This window comes from Rutidosis leptorrhynchoides, chromosome 11 (assembly GCF_046630445.1).
Source record: "Rutidosis leptorrhynchoides isolate AG116_Rl617_1_P2 chromosome 11, CSIRO_AGI_Rlap_v1, whole genome shotgun sequence".
In the NCBI taxonomy this organism is placed as follows: Eukaryota; Viridiplantae; Streptophyta; class Magnoliopsida; order Asterales; family Asteraceae; genus Rutidosis; species Rutidosis leptorrhynchoides.
In genome coordinates this window covers 176,767,748-176,776,540 of record NC_092343.1, presented here as the reverse complement: position 1 = coordinate 176,776,540, position 8,793 = coordinate 176,767,748, and positions in this window count along the sequence as shown.

Here is an 8,793-nt window from a genome sequence, read left to right as displayed (position 1 = left end):
TAGGTTTCATTATTTCATAGAAACTTGAAATATTTTTCTCTAAACTCTCTCAATCGATTTATATATATATATATATATATATATATATATATATATATATATATATATATATATATATACTCCGCATTATTTCAAGATATTATTAGTATACATAAAATATTACGACGGAGTGCTGTCCGAGTGATTTCGAAATTGTTTTTCGAGTGGAATAGGATTAAGGAAATTATGGGTTATAGCTATGGAGGTGATTGAGTATGGTTCATGGGTATGCTCGTGAGGTCAATATAGTATTTATCATTTCCGTTGCATCTACGTACCTTTCCTGCAATATTGAATCTCAATATTGATACGTGAGTACTCATAATTTAACTTTTACATACTAATAGTGTATCCCTGACTAGTGCTCGAGTATTTAAGATTATGCATGCTTGTACTTTTGATATTGCCCTTAGACAGGTTAGGTTGAATCTTGAATTAGTTACATTTGCGGTTGAGATAAGGTATAAGATATGCATGTCCTTGGAAAGCTAGCGAAAAATTAAGAACTTTTACGTCGTTTTTATCGTCATTCTAGTTTTATCTTATTATTATCATTATTATTATCTTTATCAATAAAAGGGATTTATCATTAAAAAAATGTTATTTTTTTTATTATTACTATCGTTATTATCGTTAAATTTATAATTAGTATTATTATTATTATCCAATTATTATTATTATTATTATTGGTATTATTATTATTATCATCATTATTAATATATATATCATTATTTAAAAATGGTTATTGTTATTGTTATTATTATTATTACTATATTATCATTAAGATAATTATTAGTATTATCGTTAATAATGTTATAGTAACTATCATTATTAATATTACTGTAATTAAAAAAAATATTTGTAACACCTAATTATTTTGATTACTATTATTATCATTATTATGAACACGATATAAAAGACGATTAAAAGCTATTAAACGAAACGATTAGGAAATAATGGGTAAGAGTATCATGATGAAATTAAAATATTATAAGATATTGATTTAGATAAAATTATCGTTCTTATTATTTTTATCATTACTATTATTATTAAAAGTATCGTTAGTATTAAAACTATCATTTTAATAAAAATTATCATTTTAATAGAAATGTCATTGTTACTATAAAATATCATTATTATTATTTTAAATAGAATTATTATTTTAAAGATAATATTAAAAATTATTGTAAATATTAAAGTTATCATAATTAGAATTATCATTTTATCATAATGTCATCTTAGTAATTATAAATATTGATATTTTTATAATAATTATTATTATTACAAAATAATATAACTTTTACTTACTAACATTATAGATATTATTTTATCAAATAAATATGTGATACAAACATATTTTACTACGTGTAATAACTTACTTTAATAATACCTATCATATTATCTTTATGATATTAAATGAACCCTATAAATTTTATTACTTAATATATATAAAAGTATATTTTATTATATAAATTTAATATAAAATTTTATTTATTAATAAATAAATTATATTATTTACTCTAATAAATCTTTTAAAAATATTTAAAAATATAAAATGACGATATTTAAACTATATATTAATCATGTATAGATTTTTGGAAATTATTTTGAGTCAAATTTACTTTTGTTGACTTTTGCATATTAGTCTCGAGCATTAGGATTGTGGTACACTATGACTTGACCTAATTTGTTAGACAAATATTGACCAACACATAAATATATATAATTAATTTAGGTTCGTGAATCCGAGGCCAACCTTGCACTTGTTCAATGACATTATATGTATTTTTACTACGAAATACAGTATGGTGAGTTTCATTTGCCTTTTTACCCTTTATATTTTTGGGACTGAGAATACATGCGCTTTTATAAATGTTTGACGAAATAGACACAAGTAATTAAAACTACATTCTATGGTTGAATTATCGAAATCGAATATGCCCCTTTTTATTAAAGTCTGGTAATCTAAGAATTAGGGAACATACACCCTAATTGACGCGAATCCTAAAGATAGATCTATTAGGCCTAACAAACCCCATCCAAAGTACCGGATGTTTTAGTACTCCGAAATTTATATCATATCCGAAGGAGGATCCCGGAATGATAGGGGATATTCTTATATGTATCTAGTTAATGTCGGTTACCAGGTGTTCACCATATGAATGATTATTTTTGTCTCTATGCATGGGACGTATATTTATGAGAACTGGAAATGAAATTCTTGTGGTCTATTAAAATGATGGAAATAAATGATTATGATAAACTAATGAACTCACCAACCTTTTGATTGACACTTTAAAGCATGTTTATTCTCAGGTGTTAAAGAAATCTTCCGCTGTGCATTTGCTCATTTTAAAGATATTACTTGGAGTCTTTCATAGCATATTTCGAAGAACGTTGCATTCGAGTCATTGAGTTCATCAAAGATTATTATTAAAGCAATTTATAGTTGGATAGTGGATATTATGAAATGGTATGCATGCCTGTCAATTTTTGATGTAAAGAAAGATTGTCTTTTAAAAACGAATGCAATGTTTGTAAAATGTATCATATAGGGGTCAAATACCTCGCAATGTAATCAACTATTGTGAATCGTTTATAATGTATATGAACGGGTCCTTTCATAATGTGCTTGCTATTATGTGATAGATGACTTCATCCGATTACAGTAGTCACTCAAGCGACTCAGATATTGAGTCAAAACCTTCAACCAATGTACCAAAGTTAAAGTTGGTCGATGGTGTCACCGCCGAGGAAGAAAAATACTGGAAAGATTCCCAATTTCCTGAGGAACCGGAAGAGAATCCCAAAGAAGATTCCAATGAAGTAATAGAAATTACACCGGCAAAATATAATAAAGAAAAGAAAAATAATAAGGGGAAATCTTCATCGGTCAAAATAGAGAAAACCGATCCCAAACCCGATGGACCATTAGTTATCAAGAATAACCCTGACCATTCATACCGTAAACACCCGTACCACTTAAACTTTGATTATCAACCTGAAACATCTAAGAGGCCAGATTTTTCTAAAACATTTGTGAAAAGGACTGCTCGTATTAGGTATGGTATGGGCATCGGTAAGAAAGTAGCAGAACCAACTAAGTCCGAAGAAGAAGAAGCAAATAAATCCGAATGAAGGGTTCTTAGTTATTAAGTTTTACCATGTCTTGTAATATATGTATTATAAACGTGCTTGTACTTTTATGTTGTATGTGAAATTGCTTGATTATGCCTTGTTATTTACCATCATCTTTTTCTATAGATCTAAGTATAATTTTTATCTCTTTTACAGTATAAAACAAAATACAAAAAAATGGATGTTAGGGTTAGACAACCGAATATTTTAGAAGATCTGCCACAGGAAATGCTTGATGAAATCTTGTCTAGAGTTAGCCAGGATTCATCGATACAATTGTTTATGGTGAAATTAGTTTGCAAAGCATTTGAAAGGCATTCTGAGCATGCTTTGTTTATAAAAGGCTTTCCTTTGATAGGTGGTGTATCTCACCTTGGGGAGACCAGAAGTTGGCCCATATTTCTTTATGGCTATGTATTCTGGAAACCCTAATGCAATTTTTCGCTACGGGTTGAGGGCTTATTTCGACTCTATATACCCCAATATAGTACTTCGTTCATTAGAGACAGCTTCAAACATGCAACATAAAGAAGCATGATATGTTTATGGGTTAGTTATGTTAGCCTCTCGCCAAACCGAGAAAAAGAACATCGGATTTCAAATTCTTAATCAAACATTTCCACTGGTAACGGATTTGGTGGTTGAGATGAGAACTAAGGTTTTTGATTTATTACGACGCTGTTGGGTATTATGTAACCCCCATCATTTTGACGACGTCACAACATGCTGCACTATCAAAGGTGTAACACCAGTCCATTTTTTTTAAATACACAGCGGAAATATTATACATATAATAATTACATAACCATAATTATGTTTTACAATATCACACGGTTATTATAAATCATCAGGTGTTACGTTAAACAACTATTATTATATTATACAAAAGACATCAGAGTTTGTTCTTCAAACATATCCATCAAAACAACAAGCTCCTCCCAAAAACCCTTGCATATAAGTCTACCTGCAGGGAGGAAGTGAGGGGTTAGCACAAGGCTAAGTGAATGACACAGTCCTAACAGGTATAAGCATATAGCATCAAGCTAGCCAATACACAAATAAGGTCTTGATAACAAGAGGATCGGTGGTTGGGCCCTTAACTCCAACTGATCAGGCTGGAGTATACCGATAATTCCAGTTACTGTCTCCCTCACATAGTATCCTGATGCAGGGGATGCATCGTTCAACTATACTATGCGAATAGTAACTCCTGAACCAAAAAGACTCATTCATGCCTCTTCCCTAACTTACAAATTTGGCATAACTACAAAACCATAGCTGCCCCACATGTAAGCCAGTTGCCGCTACAAAACTCGCAATCGGCAATATCAACTACCGGACTACTAACCCGTAGCCGGCATCAAAGTGACCACAACAAGTCACATAATATAACACAGTATATCAGATAATAAGTATTCAGATGAGTAATCCAAGGTAACAGTAGCATGACCCGCTACTAAATACTTATAAACATTAGGATAGTCCCACTCACTTGGAAATACAAGAACTCAGTAGTCTTATTTCACTGAGCCTTCACCTTTTCCTTTATCACCCGAGATTATCATTTCTCTAGTTAGTACCCATTTCAGTAAGATTACACATCAGAAGAAATAAACACAACAATATAGTAAATGAGTCAGAATAGCACTTGACCCAACCATACAAATACTATCACTCGCACGAGTGAGATCTCACTCATGCGACTGACTAGCTCACTCGTACGGATGAGTATCCTCACTCGCATGACTGAAAACCTACTCCTACGAGTGACTTTAAAGTCCATTCGTATGATTTAGTAGCTTACACGCACGGTTGGACAATTCACCCGTACGAGTGAGTGCCTCACTCGCACGATTGAGCAAAAACAGGAGCATAACTGCAATTCGAGCTTTTTCCACCCAAATTAAATTTTGATTTAGTATTTTAAAACCCTCTCATTGGAAAGTAAACCTCAAGATGATTCCAACGATAGTTTATTTGTCAAAAACGGAGTTACGGTTTGAATGTTACACCCTTTTCAATTTTTCCAAAAGCTGAACACTGCTCAACAGCGTAGTTGAGCCCTCAACCATATGGTTGAGTCCTTAACCACGTGGTTGAGCCCTCAAAAGTGTGCTCAACCGTGTGGTTGAGCTGTTAAAAGTGTGGGTGCTGAAAATCAGTTCCAGCTCGCTGTTTTCGCGTTTTTAGCACCCAAAACTCGATCTTTGCTTGTTTTGGTCAATCTAATGCATCAAGGATATCACATAACACATATATAAACTATTTGTAACATCAATTAAGCATAACAAACACATATAATCAAGAATCAAACCCAAAAAATCATCAAAACCCATTTTAACCCAAAACCCACTTTAAATTATACCAAATTCAATGATGTTTACCTTGTTTGATTACTTGAATCACAGAGAATCAGATACACAAGATTACAAAGATTGATTTGCACTTTTTAATTTCAAAGATTAGAGTGCAAGAGGGTGTTTTAGGTTTAGGTTTACTAAAAATGGTAAAGGAGGGAACGTACGGGTTATTTTAACAGATGGGGGTTTCTTCATTGTAAGGAAACCCCATTCCCCACTACACAAAGGTATTTACCAGTTATTTAAAACACAATGTACCTCATTAGGTGGACCTAATGAGGTCCAAATTACATAACGAAACCTGTTCTGTGACCCTTGTTCCCAAAGCGCACACAACAAACTAATCAAATAATTATCAACCATAATTATTAAAATCACTAATATTCTTCCTCTACAAGATCTGAAAGTATATTCTAGTAAGAAATTGGTGGAAGAACCAGCGAGAATCGTCGACAGAAAATTGACTACGTTACGCAAGAAGCAGATTCCAAAGGTGCATGTGGAATGGAAGCATAGTTTAGGTACCAATCTGACATGGGAGATGGAGAGTTGATGACCTCTAGATTCCCTTACCTGTTTGACCTTGACCAGATTTCAAGGACGGAATCTTCTTAAGGGGGGTAGATTTGTAACATCCTCGTCTCGGGCCTAGTGGTAATTTACTAAATTGGCCCTTGTGTTTATTTAAGTGAATTAAATAATTTTAGGTGATATTAATTATTTAATTGTGGGGTTAGATTCGCTTTGTGACAAGGGTCACGGAGATATGTGGGTTTTGTGATTTGGACTTTATTTGGGTGTCCAATTGAGGTACATTGTGTTCCGGATCACTGAAAAATACTCGTGTGTTGTGGGAAGTGGGTTTTTAGCCCCTTTTTTTTTAGATGTACATGTGACTCATCTCATTTGAGATATGTCTTCCAAAAAAAATTAATAAACATCTCGCTCGTTCCTTTCTTCTCAACTCAATAACCTTAATTCACCAAAGTGTTGCTAAGCTCAAATCAGTCATTTAATCTTGTTCTTTGTGTTTTAGTGATCATCATAAGGTAAATTATCTGTGATTTCCTAATCCAAATCGATTGCAAAATGAGTTTTTGTAAGAACTTGATAAAGATATATTTTTTAGTCAAATGTTTAAATTTGATGTTGTTTTGAGTGTCAAATTTGTGGGTTTATGGTCTAAACTTTATATTGAATGTTGAATGATCATTTTTAGTGTCTAATGATGAGTTTGTGAACAAGATTCGAGTAATTGGGTGTGAAACCCATAGGTTTCTACAGATTCTGCAACAGATGAACACAGTCGACCGATGGTCTTAGACGATCGACCGATGGTGTCAGACGATCGACCTACAGTGTAAGACCTTCGGTTGAGGGTGTATGTCCTTCGACCAATGACTGTTAATAAGACGATCGACCGATGGAGGATGACCATCGACCGATGGTGTTGTGACACTCGACCGACCGTCAGTAACGATCGACAGATGGTCTAAGGCGGTGAGAATTTTACTAAGTGTTTATATAGGGTCATTATGCTGTCCATTTGTATAATTGCGGATATAACGCTATTATTGACTTATGTATATGTACTGATTCTCAGGTCATAAACGAAAAGGTGAAGGCTCGGTGATATAAGATAACTGAGTACTTGTGCTTCCAGGTGAGTGAGACTATCTTTATGGATGTGATTTTATAGTAGCAAGTCTAGTGATCACTGCCATGCTTATGTTTAGACTATGTAATGTGTGACGCCCCGTACTAAATCATCATGTACGGACCATCAACAACAGGATCATTACAAGGTTAAGTACTATATGCGTTTTCAAAACAGAGTTTACATTCATAAATAAAAGTGACGTCATAACATACGTCAATTGTTTTACAAATCAAAGTATGCTTCACTAAGTAGAAGCATTAAATAAGTGTACGTGACCATAATGGTCGTTACATAACATAAGTTCATAAGTAAAAAGTTTGAATGCAACATAAGTAGTCATGCGATAACAACTCTAGGCAGCGGGTTCTACAGCACGACTAGTAAGATAGCGGAAGCGACTTCAAGCACCTGAGAAAAATACATGCTTAAAAAGGTCAACACAAAGGTTGGTGAGCTATAGTTTAAGTATAACAGTAATGTAAGTAGGCCACGAGATTTCAGTGCTACAACGAGCGTTTCAAAAGTATGTAAAAGTATATGCTTAACCGTGGGCACCCGGTAACTAACTTAACGTTTAATGTACCCCCTTAAAGTGCACTTGGCAAGTGCGTATAACCTCGAAGTATTAAACACTCGTTAAATGCTAGCGCTACTAGCCCGAGTGGGGATGTCAAACCCTATGGATCCATATCTAAGATTCGCGTTCACGGTTCAAAAACCAATGATTAAACGTTACCGAGCTAAAGGGAATGTTTCTGCCGTTATATAACCCACACATATATAAAGTTCAAGTACTCGTGCCTAGTATGTAAAACATAAAATCCGCATGTATTCTCAGTTCCCAAAATAAGTTAAAGTAAAAAGGGAATGCTATAACTCACAATGATTAGTAGTAACGGTAAGGTAGTAGTCGGAAAGTGGTGTGCAAGTAACGGTCCAAACGTCCTCAACCTAAGTCAAATAGCACTAAGTCAATAAGTAGTCTCAAAAGGTGTACAAGTACGTAATTAAGGTCATAAGGGTCATCATCAATCATCATTAAACAAAAGGTAACAAGTAAGACTCGTTTATGAAAGTCGTTTAAAACAAAGGCTGACTTCGGTCAGTCACCACGGCCTCTACCCTTACTGAATTAAGGTGAGACCAGTGGTCATGGCTCCGTCTATGAGTCCCTTAAGTGTGGTAAAATTTACAGAAGCAAACTCGTCTTGGTTTGACCGTGGCGATGGTCTAAGTGCGAGTAGGTCAGAAATTTCTGCACAACGTTAAAGAACATGGTAACGATCGGAGGGCCATAAATCCTAAACCGTAACTCGGATTAAGACGAGTCCTATATGAAAAGTTATCTACTCGAAAAGTTCTATCTAAAAATCAAGGTTAGAACAGCCCAGGTCTGCTGGTCTGTTCCAGAAGCAGTAGGTCAGAAACTTTTGGACAGAATGCAGTGGGTTTTGGAGAGTTCCGGTTGTCTCGGTGCTTGATGTTCATCACGGTTCTCATTCTTGATGCGTATAGCTTCAAGTGTACAACTCGTTGATGTGTTAACATCATTTTGACCAAGGTTTGTCCATCATAACTCAAGTGCAAGTGTTGTAA